At 34.4% G+C, this 17393-nt stretch overlaps 1 long non-coding RNA gene across 1 annotated transcript; it reads right to left on the bottom strand.

Moving 5' to 3' along the window:
• Positions 1 to 9069: 9069 nt before the first annotated feature.
• On the bottom strand, positions 9070 to 14577 carry LOC140619979 (uncharacterized). The gene is made up of 3 exons (XR_012019736.1): positions 14466 to 14577; positions 10677 to 10778; positions 9070 to 9141 (listed from the first exon to the last, which is right to left on the bottom strand). It is a non-coding gene; the product is annotated as an uncharacterized lncRNA (long non-coding RNA).
• Positions 14578 to 17393: the final 2816 nt, after the last annotated feature.

Raw genomic sequence — 17393 nt, 5'->3', positions numbered from 1 at the left:
TTTTTTTGAGGATTAATCAACCCTTTGTGAATTCCATGGATGCAGACAGATTTCTAGAGCAATATTTTGCAGCCCATTTGTTTTTATTCGAAACACATTTTAGCTGAAATGGTTAAAAAAGTTTTCAAAATATTTTATTTTTTGATACAAGTCAATGTGGTACCTTATCTCTTATTAAAAAGATATATTCAACACTAAAACCTAAGTGAATTCCAAAAAATTTGTAAGGTCTCCAAAGGTGGCCTTTAAAAAAATCCAATTAAGGAACATTATCTAAAAAGGTAGAATGGATTTCTAGCAGTTCAAAGAATAGCTCCTTTTATAATTTTTTTTCTGTGAAAATTTGAGATGTCATCTTTCTTGGTAGCCCCATACTGAGGTCTTTGTTGTGACTGCAGTCTCTAGCTTTTATATTGATTTGTACTACTTCAACAAATGACAGAAATCTTTATTATCTACAGCCATGCCATCTATTAACTTTTAATGTCCATTAAAACCAAAAAATTGTGAAAGCCAGTACTTTTAATTTAGCCTTTAAAAATAGAGAATTACTGAAATCTTGATTTTAGACAACCCTGTATTCAGATCTTTCTGCATTTCTTTTATATTCAAAATCAATTGCAATTGTTCAAATGCCTATTTTACTGCCAAGTTGACATTTCACCTCAGCTCTTCTTTTCTTTACTTATTATAATTTTATTTAAAAAAAAAAATACTTGCCATGCTGGAAATGGCAGAATATGCAGTATGGCTAAATTAGGTACATACATTTTTATTGGATAGAAACTTTCATCAAATGTCTCCTTTCATCCTGTTCTAATAATGGGTGTAAGGTTAAGCAAGGAATTCTGACTTTGATTAGAAATTGTAAGCAATAAGTTAAAATTTGCATTTGAAAGTTCCCAAAGGAAAGTGAAGGATATAGCCACTTAACTCGGGCAGTAGGGGTCACTCTAATTCTTTTAAGATAAAGCCATAGGAAGATTATTAGCCACAGTTAAGACTATTCTTAAAGCTACTTTAGGGGAGCAAAGAATATCTTTTCCAAATAGAAAGAACAATGAATGCAGCTACAAATTTGATGAACATCTCTCTCTCTCTCTCTCTCTCTCTCACACACACACACACACACACCTACCTATATACAGTTGAATAGAATCTACAATGAACATTATGGTTATTCTGCATTAGTCTTTGTTGATACTTTAGGACTACTGTCATTGTAATTTCCCTCCTGAGTTGTGATTTGCCATATATCAAAGGTTTCAAGAAATTCATGACTAGGTCACTTCATGAATGTTATTTGCATATTGTTACTGGTTCTTTTTATTTTACCTTATTGTAGCAATCTTCATACTTCTTTTTTTTTTTAAATCACAATTAAACTACAGTCAGAAAATTGTTTAATGTTAGATTTTTTAAAACGAAAATTTTATTGTGAATACAAATGTTGCTTTGCCATTCTTTGTGATCAGTTCAGTCTAAAATGTAAAAGAAATGGACCAGCCACCCAGAATGGCATGGCACATTGTACCATCATCTTGTAACCCTGAAGATAATATGATGTAAACATCAGTTATATCTCAAAAAAATTTAATGGCATGATGCAGTAAAATTATTTTGCAAGTCTATTAGTTTGTGGTTCAAGCCTTTGAGGATCTCCACATTTGGTGGGAAGGACAGATATGAAAATAGCCATTTCAGTGTTAGGAGTAAGAGCCATTCTCCCCCAAAGGATAGAAGAGAGAAGAGAAGAGAAAAGAAAGAACTGAGTCTATTGATATGCATCACTGGCAGTTTTCCAGCCAAAGGAGGGTAGTGTCTTTCACAAAGTGTGACACGCAAGGCACTAAAAATAAAAGGCCATGAGGGTTTTTGAGAAAATAAGGAGGGTGACAGAACATGAGAGACTCCTTACTCTGGGAAATGAACAAGGGGTAATGGAAGGGGAGGTGGGCGGGGGTTGGGGTGACTGGGTGATAGGCATTGAGGAGGGCACTTGACAGGATGAGCACTGGGTGTTATACTATATGTTGGCAAACTGAACTCCAATAAAAATATACGAAAAAAGAATATGAATAGAACAAGGCAGATTGGAGCTCACAGTTCATGATTGTGGGTGTTATATTTGGTGGGAGAGGTTATGACAAGACATGGAAATGAAGCAGCTCATCAAGGATTTGGTACAAATTATTTAGTAAGATTTACTAAGTTCCATGGGAAATGAGGATCCAAGATGATAGTATGTTGCCCTTTTTAAAAAAATGTCACAAAACTAGTAGCTTACCTGTCCATTATCTAAAAATTATTTTTTTAAATATCAAAGTTAGGTAATTTTTCCTTATTTATAAAATCTGCACAAATTTATTAAGTGCTTACATTTGCTAGATTTTTAAGTGCTAAATTTACAGGAATCAACAATGCAGATGAGAAGACTGCTCTCATACAGCTTGCCTGCTGGAGGAAGGAGACAGATTACAAAGAAATAGAAAGAAAGCAATTAAGTTGATGTTAAGATAGTGAAAGGGCTGTGGAAAAGAAACAGTGCAGTGGGGGGAGAGAATGGCTGGGATAGGGGAGCCACCTGCATAGCTCGGAGAGAGAGAAGGTCTCTAGAGAAGAGGGCAGATGAGTTGTCATCTTTGCGTGGATGAAAAGAAAACCAGCTAAGTGAGGATTTGGAAGGCTGGCTTTTCAGGAAAAGAGCATAACAAGGACAAAAGCCTGAAAGCAGTTTCACATGAAACATTCTGAGAATTGCAAGAATGGTTTCTCTGCCCTACTTGGAGGCAGAAAGCACAGTGGAGCCATTATGAATATAGACTCTGGTGTTCATCTAACCTGAATTCCAATTTGGGTCAGCCCTTCGTAGGACCATAGGCAGATTATTTATGTATTCTGATCCTGAACTTTCTCTTCTTTAAAATGTAATAATATCACATATACCAGAGAATTTTTGTCAACAGTGGAAGGTATAACAGTGATAGAATTTAGCAGAATGCTCCATACATAGGTAGGCAGTTAATAAATAGAGCTTACTTTACCTTAACCTCTTCTGACTCAGCACCTCCCCTGCAGTAGGGAACTGTGCTGCTTATGAACCCAGCATGTTTTTATTTGTTAGTCCTCAAATAATCTGTGTGTTTATTTTTGCAATTAACTTTTTCTCACATTATTAATTCAAAATTGGATTGCTATAGAAAAAAAGCTAGTTTGTAGAAGAGAACATGTTCTCAGCTATTCTTGACTTACTCATTCTCAATATCTCTCTTAATTTAAGAGGGAAAAAAAAAAACCAACATATTTCATGTCTGTGTAAGGAAAGATCATGTTTGGGAATAAATACTATTGTAGATTTGTCCCAAAATTTTAAGTTAAGTAACTGCTAAAATAGACTATTTCTATAGCCCTGCCAATTTTGAGTGAGTCTTTTCAAATCACTTAGCTAGCTCCTATTGTTATTGCTCTACCTCTGATTTATTTGTAGACATTGCTTCTAAATAAGACTTTTCTTATCCCATAACTAAAACACTTCCTTTGGCTTCAGCATTTCCAACAATCCTGTTCTTAACTTTTATTCCCTTCTTTTGTTGACAATATATCTCTTACTATTGAGCCTCATTGCTGATTCCCTAAACCTCTTCTTCAAAATAAATCCTCTGACCTTCTTTTTCTAAAGTCTAATGACCAAAACAGACTCCTCACCAGCCCTCCAAGTAATCTTATCTTTTCTGTCACTGCCTGTATAAATTTACTCCTGCCACAGGCAAACTGACTTCAGTCATGTTTTGTGAATACTTACCACAGAACCTCCTTGTACAATGGTGTCCAATTTACTCTTCTTTTCTCTTTTCTCCATAGCTTCCTCTTGCGTTTCTCTATAATAGACTACACAGTGCATTTCTGGAATGTTCCAAGGGCTATAGAGGTAAACATCCTTATTTTATGGCTTAGGTCTATATTTCACACATCTTTCCACACATATTAAAAAGATAAGCTGTTACAGCAGAAAGGAACCTTACAAATAATGTAATTCAATCTTTATTTTATATAAGAAAACTGAAATAAGAGGAATTCAGGTTATGTTTAATATCTAGATCTTTGTAACTTATTCTATTTTCTTTGTGATTTACAAGAGATCCTAAAGTTATGATCTGAGGACTACATCAAACCAGCAGCTATGCTTGATTTGGCCCTCATAGAGACTACTAAATATTTTCAGCTATTTCCAAACTTTAATATTCAGGTATATCCTATAAAACTCTGACGTCTAGGTTCTCTTACAAATCAGATGATTTGGTAATACTGATGCTCACGAGTAAATGGCAGTATTTGGCAAAGTAAGTGGTAGCAGCTCTATTAGTGAGGTAGTGCTCTCTAATTGTCCAGTATCAATTATTCTCTAATATTTCATGTTCTTCTTTGTATTACTCATTTATATTACTTGCCTGTCCCCCATAACAGTTTGACTCCTGTCATTCTTTTTCTGTATCCAAGTGTTTTCATTTGAGCTGATTAAAACTTGAAAGATTTGACCTAGGTCCCACATCTTTGGGGATTGAGGGCTGCAAAGAAACCCCAATCTGTAGCTCACAAGTGTACTGCCTCATAGGCGAACGAAGATGTTTCTGTGGCTCAGTGCAATTCCACAAACATGTCCCAAGATTTGTCTCTTTGTAAGGCACTGAACTAGGCACTCAGGTCTCAATGACAAATAAAACCATCCTGAGAGGATTTTATCTGATTATAAAAACTGGATTGAGTGCTGTTTCTTATTTGCATTAAAACTGTAGAATAACCAGCACAAGATACATTTATTTCTGTTATCAATATAACGTAATCCTAAGAATAGAGCTTCTTTAATAAAAAGTGCTTTATAAAGCAAATAATATTAAAAATAATCAGCCAAAAATAGCACAGATGATGAAACTTTATTGGACCATTTGACCATTGGTAGTTATCATTTGAAATGAGTATTCCTACTGGTCATATTAAACAGAGTACTTTAATAAGTACTTCCTTTATTTAAAGGTGTACAAACATTTCATAATAGAAACACAACCCTTATGTTTTTATGTGTTTGTATCCCTAATGTTGGGTACTATGTAAAGATTCTTTGAATTTAAACAACTACTATATTATATAGTAAGCACATTGGCGTTGCTTTGGTTAAATTAAACTATAATGAAAAACTATCAAACTAGCTCTTCTTTATTAACCAAACAGATGCCATTCACTATTAGTAGAATATGCATACCAAATAATTTTCTCAATAGTGATGACAGATTTTTGCAGATCAATTTACTTGCTGTGGCTTACTCACCCTTTTGACTAATGGAGGTGTGTGTTAGGCATCTGTTTATGTTATGGGTAGAACCAGTGCCTTAGGAAAAGCAAAGCCATTGTGTCGCACAGGATTTTGCCTTCAATTACCAACAGAACCTAATCAACTGAGGCCACCAACATCCAGCATAATTAAGATATCAAAATTCCATCACCAAACTTTCCCTGAATGATTTCACTAAATGAAAAAGAATATATTGAAGTTATTTATGATGTTTATTCTCATATTCTCTTTAGAGGAATGGCATGGGGTGGCAGAGGATGGGAAATACAATGCTTCCTATATACCCTTTCTAAGCTCAGTGAAATCATTCATACAAATAATAATACAGTGAATTCTGATAAAAACTCGAGATGAAAAGACTACAGAAGATCAAGGTCTTCATTACTCCTGTTTGTTGAATGCCAGGTAAGCCCAATACTCTTTAAACCATATTGAAGGACAGGGTCTTTGTCCCAGAGCCTCTCAGATTAAATTAAACAGGCAAGGACAATTATATAAGTTAAACAGGTGGCATGCTCTAAAATAGGGTTTTTAAAAAATAAACATTTAAGTAAATTTGCCTATTTTTTCTGGCATTCTATACTTTTGTTTCCCAGGCTTCCATCTTTTCAGAATAAAAAGAGATTAGGCCTTGCCTGTGACAAGGATCATGGAAAATTTGATTCTGTGAAAAAGACTTTTTTTTAAACAAATGTAAAAATGGACTAGATGTATGGAGGAAGATGGATTGCTACACGCATAGCTAGAAAAATAGAAAGCGATGCAAAGTTGGGTTGGAGAGATGAAACGTGTAATGAATGAGTCTGCGTAGATAAAAAGAATGTTGAGAAACTAAGCGCAGAGAGCTGATTTAGCAACACACAGAAGTCTGGTTTTCTTCAAAATGAAAATGATGATGTGCCAAACTGAATTTCTATCTGTCTAAGGGTTTTCCAGCTTTTCCTATTATGCCCATTTAACAAACAACAATGGTGACTTTTTGAAAACATTCAATAAAATATCTTGGATATTTTGTTTACCCCAATCTTTTCTGAAGTTTCATTTGTATGAAAAACAGCTTGCCCAACGAATTAGGTAGCTTTTATTATACATTATAATTTGTAAAAGTTTCATATTTAGTAAGAAGATGAACAGGCTGTTTACCTAAATTAAAGAGAAAACTTCCACTTGAATTATGCTCTCAAATTATGATTTTATTTTTAATTAATGACTGTAAAACACATAGGCATTTTTTTCTGTATATATGACATCTGGCCTTGTTAAAAATATTCATTTTACAATTTCTTTTACATTTAAAATATTTTCTTTTGCCTTAATTAGTTTTTGAAAGAAATATTCCTGAATTCCACTTCCCAAATTATGACAAATCAAATATGTAACAAGGATTAAACTAAATGTGTATTAGAAGAGTAAAGAATTCACTGAGGCAGGACTAATCATCATTTAGATTATCAGCAGAAAATTATTAATAAACAATGGATTGTAGGACAAGTTCTGTTGATTCTGTGTTTGGGTAGCCAAATGCTTTAGTTTTACAAATGAAAAAAAAAAAAAATTCTAAGCAGCTTATGGGAGAAAGTAATCATTCCAATTACAAACCTAAAAATTTCAAATTGTATATTTCATCAAGTTGAGCTTATTTTAACTAACTGAGTAGATTTGGTATAACAGAATAAAATAATTACTTAGTGTTTCAAGTAAATGAAAAACAGTCTTATGCTTATCATTTGTTTTCTGTACAATTGCAACTGTAGATAACTTTGAGGAAAATTGTTGAGAACATATTCCTAGAAGATAGTGGTCAGAAGTATGTTCAAGAATAAGTATTTATACAGATATTTTTTTCTTAGAAATTTCTTTTGCCAAGATAAATTTTTTGAAGTGTTCTACTTTTTGGAAATTTGATGTCTAAAAACAAATCCGAAGATATAGTAGGGATGAAATCCAATAGGTTCTCGAATTGAAGCTAAACATTTGATTCAAAAGGGTTTTTCAACAAATTATTTGTGTGCATATTTGAACTTAATATCTTCCAAGTATTTGATATGTTAAATCTTTTTTAAATTTCTAAAGGATTTTTAAGAATAAAAACTCCAGAGTTGGATAACTTGGGTTCAACTCTTGGTTTACCACCTAGGTAATAATGCTAAACAAATTATTAAGTTTTCCAAGATACAGTCTTTTTATCTGTAAAACAATGATAATAACAGCATCTACCTCATTATTCTTATGATAGCAACGAAGAAAAAGATGTAAAATCTTGAGTACTTAAGATATTTATGCACTTCCTAGTAAATGTAGATTGTTGTTATTATTATTATTTTAAAATTTTATTTGTTTATTTGACAGAGAGAGCGAGAGAATACAAGCAGGGGGAGGGATAGGCAGAGGGAGAGGAAGAAGAAGGCTCCCCGCTGACATCAGGGCTTGATGCCAGGACCCTGGGATCATGGCCTGAGCCCAAGGCAGGCCCTTAAGGACTGAGCCACCCAGGCTCTCCGATTGTTACTGTTATTATCATTATTATCAGAGTTTTTTTGCGCTGTTAATGCATTATAAATTTAAGTCATTTTCAACTGTCTCAGACCTTCAAAAGAGTGTAGAAACTGTCTTCCATCAGAAACTGTCTCTCTCTTTTTTTAATTCTATGAAACAAGACAAGGGAAGTTAAACTACAATAAGACTAAACATTATTTCTAAATGAATGTTCCCTAGATGTCCTTCCTTAGTTTCTACAAATAATTTACTAAATTATAGGCTTCAACATTTTTTTTTAAAGATTTTATTTATTTTTTCATGAGAGACATAGAGAGAGGCAGAAATATAGGCAGAGAGAGAAGCAGGCTCCCTGCAAGGAGCTTGATGCAGGACTCAATCCTAGACTCCGGGATCACACCCTAATCTGAAGGCAGATGCTCAACTGCTGAGCCACCCAGGTGTCCCAATATTTTTTTCATAGAGATTTGAAAAAGTTAGTTGTTTGGACTATTTTTAAAAAATAATCCTTACTTCTCTTAAAAAAATAATCTTAGTTTCACTGGCATCATGGTCTTTCTATGGTTATGTGAGAATACTGAATTTTTCTAGTGGTCATTATGCTATACAATGCTATGGAACATGATTGAGATTTTCATGGTTATTAAAAGAAATTATGAAATCATTATCTTTCAGGTCTAGACTTTGAACTAAGTGACACTTGGTCAGTCACCCTTATTTTTCAAAGGCTTATGGCTTGAACCTAACTTATGTGATAATACTAATATTACCCTAGCAATAACCTGCTACCATAAGATAAATATCACTAGAATACCAAATGTAAAATCTAACTCTGGGAGGAGGCAGCTAGTCCTAGAATTAAAACATTCATGTTACAAATTGCAGTGGAAACTGAATAATGAAGAGGAGATTTTACTGCTTTTAATGTTGAATCTATGAAATTAAATGAAAGTAAACCCATTCAAATTAAGAGCAACTGACTCTGAGCTCTGTAGTTGTGTGTGAGGCAAAATGAATTGCAGATTAATCTTGTTAATGTATTTCCTTTTGAAGTTTTAAAGTTTATGTCATATCGTCTTCTAATATATCCTCTTTATGTGGGTTATTAGGGACTCAAATATTTTTATACTTAAATAATTTCTTTGCTTTACCTGAAAGAGAAATAGCAATTCAAGTTTTTGGTTGAAGTGAGTCTTTAAGAGGAGAAATTGAGGGCCAATTCTTACCTGTATTCTTTTGACAATTTTCTTCTGGCTGACAACTTCATAAAGAAATGATGGCAGATTAGGGGAGATTGGCTGCAAGAGAGTTTCTGATTTGATACTGCTATATTTTACACAAAATTTATGACACAAAACTTTTTAATAGATGTGGCTTTGAACCTATCTTCTGCAATCAGTAGCAGACATACATCACTGCCTTGCAACTTGTGAGAAGTTAATAACTAATAATTCATGGTTGTTTTTTAAACTCCTTCTATACAAACAAGAGAAAGAAAGACAGATTGTGAAGAAAGGCTACAAAATCATCCAGGGTACAGATGAGTATGCATATTCTTATAGTTCAAATCTGGGAGTCGACTTCTTGTGAAAGCCCATACCCTTCAAAAGAAACCTGAATTTCATGATGCTATTTAAATTGTCTTTGGCAGTAATAACTATTCTCCAGCTGTACCAGGGAAACTTTGCCTAGAACAGGCCCAACACATAAGAGGCAATTCATAAATATGTTTAGTGGCTATAAAGCATTGCTGAATAAATTACTAGTGGGAAATGATCATTTATTCATTTAAAATATTTATGAAATTCAAATGCTGCTCTAGGCACTAAAATATAAAGAATTAATAATTACCAACAAATATCCCTGACAATTTAAATTACTTGGTATTAATTGGTATTAATACCAAGTTAAGGGCTTACTTTCTTCTTTTTTTTTCTTATAGATTTTATTTATTTATTCACAAGAGACACACAGAGAGAGGCAGAGATATAGGCAGAGGGAAAAACAGGCTCCCTGTAGGGAGTCTGATGTGGGACTGGATCCCAGGACCCTGGGATCATGCCCTGAGCCAGAGGCAGACACTCAATAGCTGAGCCACCAGGTGTCTCAAGGGCTTACCTTCTTATTGTACGCTGGGTTCTAGCAACTTTAGCAAACTTAGGTAATTAAAAAATTTGCAACCATTTTATCACTTTGCTGAGGCTTACACATTGAATAAATGGTATAGTCATAATTTGAAACCAGGATAATCTGTTATCAAGCCCATGCTCTTCACAATTATGCTAAACTATCTCTTATATAGATAGCCCTGTACCAAATATTTCATACACATTGTCTAATTTACCTCTCTCCAAAACTTTCTGAAATGATTAGAATAGTATTATTAAATTTAATGTATAGATAAAGATAAAGAAGATAACGAATGGCTGCAGATGCGAGACAGGCCTCTATCCTACCCTTACTTCTGCCACTTGACTCCAACTGTTTCCAGTTAAAGAACAATTTAGGGGCAGCCCCGGTGGCTTAGCAGTTTAGCACCACCTTCAGCCCAGGTTGTGATCCTGGAGACCCGGGATCGAGTCCCACGTCAGGCTCCCTGCATGGAGCCTGTGTCTCTCTCTGCCTGTGTCTCTGCCTCTCTCTCTCTCTGTGTCTCTCATGAATAAATAAAATCTTAAAAAAAAAAAAAAGAACAATTTAGCTGTGTGTCACCAACTACCACCCTTTCCAGGACCTATGGGAATTAGTGTTCTAGTCCTGAATGAGTAGTCTAAACAACCACTATATCATATAACACCTATGCACCCTCCTACTTCAACTCTGTAGCATTTACCTTGTTCAGTTTTTCTTGTGAGTTAACATAATTGTCTGTCTTCTAGATGTCTCATGTTCCATGAGGGCCTGGATGGAGATCTCTTTCACCTGACATTAGATCCTAGAGGCAAGTACGATATCATGTATTTATTAAAGGGACTAAGAGTAGAAAGGAACAGGCAAGAGCTCAGCTGGGCATAGGCCAAACAAATCAGGTTTCTTTTACACAGGACTACTGGTGATAACAAAGTGGGAAACTTTTTCCTACTACTCTGATTTGACCAAGATAGAAGAAGCGAGAATGAGACACTTAAAATAAGCAGCATAGGATCATTAAACTATACAGCTGAAACTAATATCACACTATATGTTAACTGACTGGAATTTAAATAAAACTTTAAAAAAAGAAGCATAAGAGTAGGGTAGCCAGGGTCCTATATTTTACCATTTTGGGGACTGATTCAGGAATTAGGTCCCAATATTGTATCTAGTTAGGCAAAGAGGTAGAGCTTGTGATTTATATTGGCTTTCTCTATGGTTATGGTCTCTCAGCCAGCCTAGGGCAGCATGTGGACTCTTAGGTTGATAATGACTCTACATGGGCTAAGCATCAGCTCCAGCTTCTGGGGGCAACAGTTTGGATTGCTTGTCTCTGCAAGTAAATCCAAATCATGGAAAACTTCACAGTGGGTTTCGTTTCTTCTTGCTGTCTTTTTTAGGGCTCACAATAAGTGGATTGTGGCTTTCCCCAAGCCTCCTAGGTAATTGGAATTTTTAAAAAGATTTTATTTATTTATTCATGAGAGATACACAAAGAGAGGCAGAGACACAGGCAGAGGGAGAAGCAGGCTCCACGCAGGGAGTCCAATATGAGACTTGATCCGTGGGCCCCAGGATCACGACTTGAGCCACAGGCAGATGCTCAACCACAGAGCCACCCAAGCATCCCAAGGTAATTGGAATTTGTAAGTCAAAGTCATTGTCAACACCAAAACTGGAGGATAATGCCTCTAGTGACAACTCCAGACTATGCTTGCTTTTTTTTTTGAGAATATATTTGCAGACTTCTGGGGTTGTATTACTATGTAATAGTTATACTACTGCATTTAGTTGATTCATTTTCTTTTGTCTTCAGGCAGAGCACCATTCTGTAATATTCCACTAGTTAAGATTGAGTTACTTTATTAATCTGAGGGTACTACTGCAAGAATTTTCTTTGTTGTTGTTGCTTTAATTTGCAAAACATCTTTTTATTTTTATAATTAGAGCAAAGAAAATTATTTGTGAAGTGTTCAATGATTTGAATTTCCTAGAGAAACATTGCTAGAAAGCTTTTAGAAATTGTCAGGCTGTGACATAATTTATTATTACTAGAAAATGATGTGGAGTAAAAACATATTGTCCATTGCAAAATGTTTCTAAGAGTTTATATGTTTATAAAAACCATATTTTCTGAAATAATCTCCCTCTTTTTAAGAAATATTGCGAATACACACAAGTTGATATAATTCTGGTGATGAGTTGCCACTGATTGGGCCAACCCTAGAGGCTTGAATGCCAATCACAGCAGCCTGAACTGTGATTCTTAATCACAAATCTAAGATTCAGCTTTTGAGAGCCTGGGAACAGTCACATGAGAGGTGTGGGTGGCATTCTGGCCTTCCTGCTCTTATGGGGGAGTTCTCGCCCCTCCATCAGTAGGCTTCCTAAACCTTCAGAGCCACAGAAGACAGCTAGGTGAGAACAGAAGAGAAATACACAGAAAAGATGGCTGGAGCTGCAGGTTTTCTTCTCAGAACCAGAAGAGAATGAAGGTCTGCAAGAGTTTACATTGTAAAGGAACTACAGTCACTACAGCCATCAACCCACTCCTGTTTGGTAAAAGAGAAATGAATGTCTGGCATGGGATGGACTCCGAGCATCTGTATTTTGGTGGAGCAAATCTAAGTTGTCTGGATCAGAGAACCCTGGGAAACCTCTTCAATTACAGAAACTATGTAATATTTAATATAATCAAACAGTGTTATTTGCTCTCAATCAGATCTAACATTCATTTTCTTATAGATTTTTATTTATTTTATTTATTTACACTTCATTTTCATAGCAAATGCTTTGCAATAACCCTAACTATTCTGCAATAAAATTCATTCACATTTTCAGTTACCAATATATGTGATCAAGTAAAAAAGAATCAATCTAATATCTTAACTATAAAGGAGAAATATAGAATAAAATAATGCTTAATAAAATAATATATTTTTAATTCGCAAAAGCCTGTGATAAAAGACATAAACAAGTAGTCAGAAGCTAGCACTTATGTGTAGAAATTTATGAATATGACAATTATAGACAAGATCTATACAGGCAAGTTTACTGATGACTCAGATCCCACGGACAACCTTACCTTTAAAACCTGTTATTTAAAATGATAATTAACTCTTGGTAAAATTTCAAGTAAGACAAAGTACAATCTTCCTTTGATTTACATGTTAGATATACTTCTGGAAATTTCAATAGATATTAAAAACTTGCTCTAAATACTTTGTGCTTATATGTAAAATGGACCTGATTCTTAGGATAAAGTTCATTTAAACAGAGTATCCATAATCCACATATAATGTGTGTGTATAGACCACAAACACACACAGATTATCCTTATTTATTTATTTATTTATCTATCTATTATTTATTTATTTATTTATTTATTTATTTATTTATTTATTTATATTTGGGTGTGGACATCTCAGACTCATACCATATAAATGGTTCAGCATGTCTCATCATTGCTATAATCCAAAGTGTATCCACAGATTTCCAAACCACAAATTGAGAATAATGGTTGAAAATCACTATTTTTGAACCTCTGAGATGCTTATTGGTTTGATGCATGTATTCAGATTGTCTACTGAAGACCTAGAGGGGAAAGCTTTGTTAGTTGCAATATATCCTTTCTCCCACAGTCTCACCAAATAACCTTTATATATCAATGTTTATGCTGCACCATATGAAATTTTTGGATAATTTTCAAATGTATATAGCAGATCTTGTTATAATTTATAAACTAACAAATTTAAAATTATTTCAGTATTTGTGGCAAATTTTTTGATTATATATTTTGTTAGCTCAGGAATAATAAAAAATATCTATTAAATGGGAAACCAAGAATATTTCTTAAGGCATAAAGAGGTGTTCAAAACAAAAATGTAGCTTTGAAGTGAAAGGAATAATTATGAAGGAAAAGTTGATTTATCATCAACAATATAATAAAGATAATGATATCAAGGTGAGGGCCAGGACAAAAGGTAAGGAATCATGTTATAATGGCCACAGTTTGTAGCTCATAAATGGAGGCCATGCAGTAGTCACTGACAAGTTAGTTAGGAGGTAGATCAGCAGTCAAAGTGCCCCAAAAGCTGTCAGAAATGTTATTGATTAGCCAATGATCAATTTTATCAATGTCAGGATTGTGGAGAGGGCAAATTGCCTTCTCTTTTTAAATGTCTCATTACCCTCACAACTTACAGATACACTTAAGCATTTTATAAACTACTTAACAATGCACCAATTTTAATAAAATCAGTATATTTGATATAAAATATATAAAGTTGTTTAGTTGGTTTTGCATCCCAAAAGTGATAAGATGATTAACAGATGCTTTACTTCCTGACTTGTTTTACTTAGTATTAAGCACTTTGTAGCAGGTACCTTTCTGCATTTAGCTTATTTCAGTTACAAATTATCCTGTCTTGCAAGTGTTATCAAGTCCATTTACAAATAAAATCAGAGACTTAAGGAACTTGTGTCTTACCTGAGGTCACACTTAAGTATGCTAAGAATTACAGTGTTCTTAACACGAGATCAGAGTGGCTTGATTCAGGGCAGCCTCAAACAGTGAATGAGAAATTCCGAGGTGTCTCATCTATAAGAGAAATACTAAATAAATTAAAGCCTATCTTACAAGCTGATCAAGTCCGTGAGTAATTTAATTGCTAAGATTTTGTTTTAAAGGTCCTCTGTTTCTCTCTTCCACTTTTCAGGGATGCCCCAAAAGAAGGGAAAAAAATGCACAAAAGATGAACTATGTGCGTATTTCATAGCAGACATTTTTAGTGATGATTTTAGATCTAGGCTTTGCAATGAGAGCTAAAATAAATAATAATAAAAATAAAACAATAGAAGTTGTCAGAGTTGATGTCAATTAAATAATGTCAAACTCAATAAATGGAGAATTCTACATCAGTGAATGGTCATTTTTAAAGGTGATGGTCATTTCTGTAAATTGACAGTAGTTGAGTCAGCATGAAAATAAAATGAGCAGGGGTTGCCAGGTTTACTTTATAGACATGCTGAATGTTGAATTCTGCGAAAGTAATTTTTTAGACTTTATTTCTGTAGAAAACAGTTGATCCAATTTTTAGTCTTCTCAGCTTTCTAAATTGACAAATAGAAGCACTTCTACAGCCAGAATCATGCAGAAGAAATATTTATGCTCAGTACTGGAGTCTTTTAAAGATTTTTGGATGTTTGACTCAGAAAACAAATAGAGTTGTGAGAGGTTGGGTCAGAGTTAAGAAGGAAGTAATTTTTTTTTTTTTCCAGAATCTTGTTCCAAGGCAATTACATTTGGACTTGAATATACGTGTCAAGAGTAGTGAGTTTTGGATTACTTCCTAATAGTCCTGAGTTTATGTTATTTTTGTGAATACTAGGCTTAGTCTAATGCCTACATCACATTCTTTCTGTTTCAATTTTAAAGTATTTTTTGTGAATGATTTTGAACTCTTCTTTTCCCCCAAAAGAATTTGTCTTAATATCTCAACCAGCTCACAAAAGTAGAATGTTATTTAATAACATTTTAATGTTATGTTTATTTTTATAATTTAGGGTATCATTAGTTTGGTTAGAATTGAGTAGAAAGGGCTGTTGGACCATTAGGATAAATGGTATGATTTTTGTCAACAATATAAATAGCATAATAGAATATACATTTTTCCAAATTTTATTTGGTCATCACTTCCGATTTAGCGTTTGAAAAGCAGGCCTATTATTTATTTTCCTGTTCTTCTTCATAATAGTCTCATCTGTATGAATGACATCACCCTATTTGAGGGCAAACTGTTAAGTCTTCTGTCTAATTTCTCTTGCCTTTTATTCAATCACTCCCCATGTCCTGTGGCCTTCTACCTTCACAACTCCCCAGACAGAGCGTGCTCTCCCTCCATTCCTGATTATACCACCTGAATTTAGACCTAAGGATAGCTTCACCAACCTTGCACATCACCCAAAGTTAATTTTCCCAGAACATGACACCTATTTGCTCAAGATACAATGTCTAATAATTTCCTATTGGATATACTCTAAAGGACTTAACCTGATATGTGATTCCCAGTCTAAATTTTTCTCCAATAATTTCAGACTTATCACCTCTTCCCCTTAGTTTCCCTTTAAGTTCATTACTTTTTCCTGAGGTGGAGTTCCAGCTGGGATGTCCATCAGAAATTGCTGAAGCAAGCATTCGATGCAGGGAGTTCCCAGGTCATTCTGTCTGCACTCTCCCGTGAAGTTAGACTCATCAATGCTAAGATCAGTTCCATCTCAGCGTTTTATAAGATCTTCAGAGGCTGAGATTTTTTTCACAAGATTTTCCAAGATCAAATCACACAAAATTTTAACAAGAATCTTACGAGAAGTTTTTCTTTCTTTCTTTCTTTTTTAGTTGATACAGATGATGTTTTGATTTCATGCCCATGAATGAATCACTTGGCTTTACCCTGCTTGGGATGGGGAAAGTATGATTTTTATCTGTATTCCCCATCAGGATATGGATAACTATGAAGCTCTGGCTGGGATAATTTGATGTGAGGCTTTTGGCTTCTTCAAGCTGCTAGGCAGCATGAGGCAGTGATGGCTCTAGCATGCTCTGTACTCCATTGCTTGTCTCTGTGTGTGTTTTCATCATTCACACAGCAGTGGGTGTATGAATGACTGCCTCAAGGACTTCCATGAGCGCTTATATTCTGTTGAGGTGAAAAATCTTCCTGGAAGTGAAAAATTTTACCTTCCCATGGCAAAGTAAAATGGAGTTAAAATTAATGTGTGCTTGTGTGTATGTGTCCATACCAAAATTCTAACAGAGAAAGCTAATCAAGCTTTCTGTGATTGACTAAATGTATGTACATAGCTGTCAGAGCATTATGTTTCAAGAATTATTTCTGACTGTGGATATGAAAATAGGTGAATCTAGGGATCCCTGAGTGGCGCAGCGGTTTGGCGCCTGCCTTTGGCCCAGGGCGTGGTCCTGGAGTCCTGGGTTCAAGTACCACATCGGGCTCCCTGCATGGAGCCTGCTTCTCCCTCTGCCTGTGTCTCTGCCTCTCTCTCTCTCTTTGTGTGACTATCATAAATAAAATAAAATAAAATAAAATAAAATAAAATAAAATAAAAATAAAAATAAAATAAATTATAAAAAAAAAATAGGTGAATCTAGAAATGCTGGCTCTTTGTTTTCAATCCCTTAAATTCTATAAAGTTCTAAAAGGCTCCTGATAAAGACTTTCTTATTTATTAATACTCCTTTATGAAATCTAAGTTGGTTTTCATTTTTTTCTATAGTTTGCCAGAAATTAGTTTAATAACTTAATCATTGCTCTAGCTTGATATTTATTTCATCCTTCTTCCCTGAGATATGCAAATATATGTCTCTTTCCTAATATCTTTTCTTCATTCTCTAGTCTGA

The sequence above is a fragment of the Canis lupus genome, chromosome 28 (genome assembly GCF_048164855.1).
Source record: "Canis lupus baileyi chromosome 28, mCanLup2.hap1, whole genome shotgun sequence".
Lineage (NCBI taxonomy): Eukaryota > Metazoa > Chordata > Mammalia > Carnivora > Canidae > Canis > Canis lupus.
Note: the sequence above shows the minus strand (reverse complement) of the source record. Positions and strands in the feature narration are given on the sequence as shown.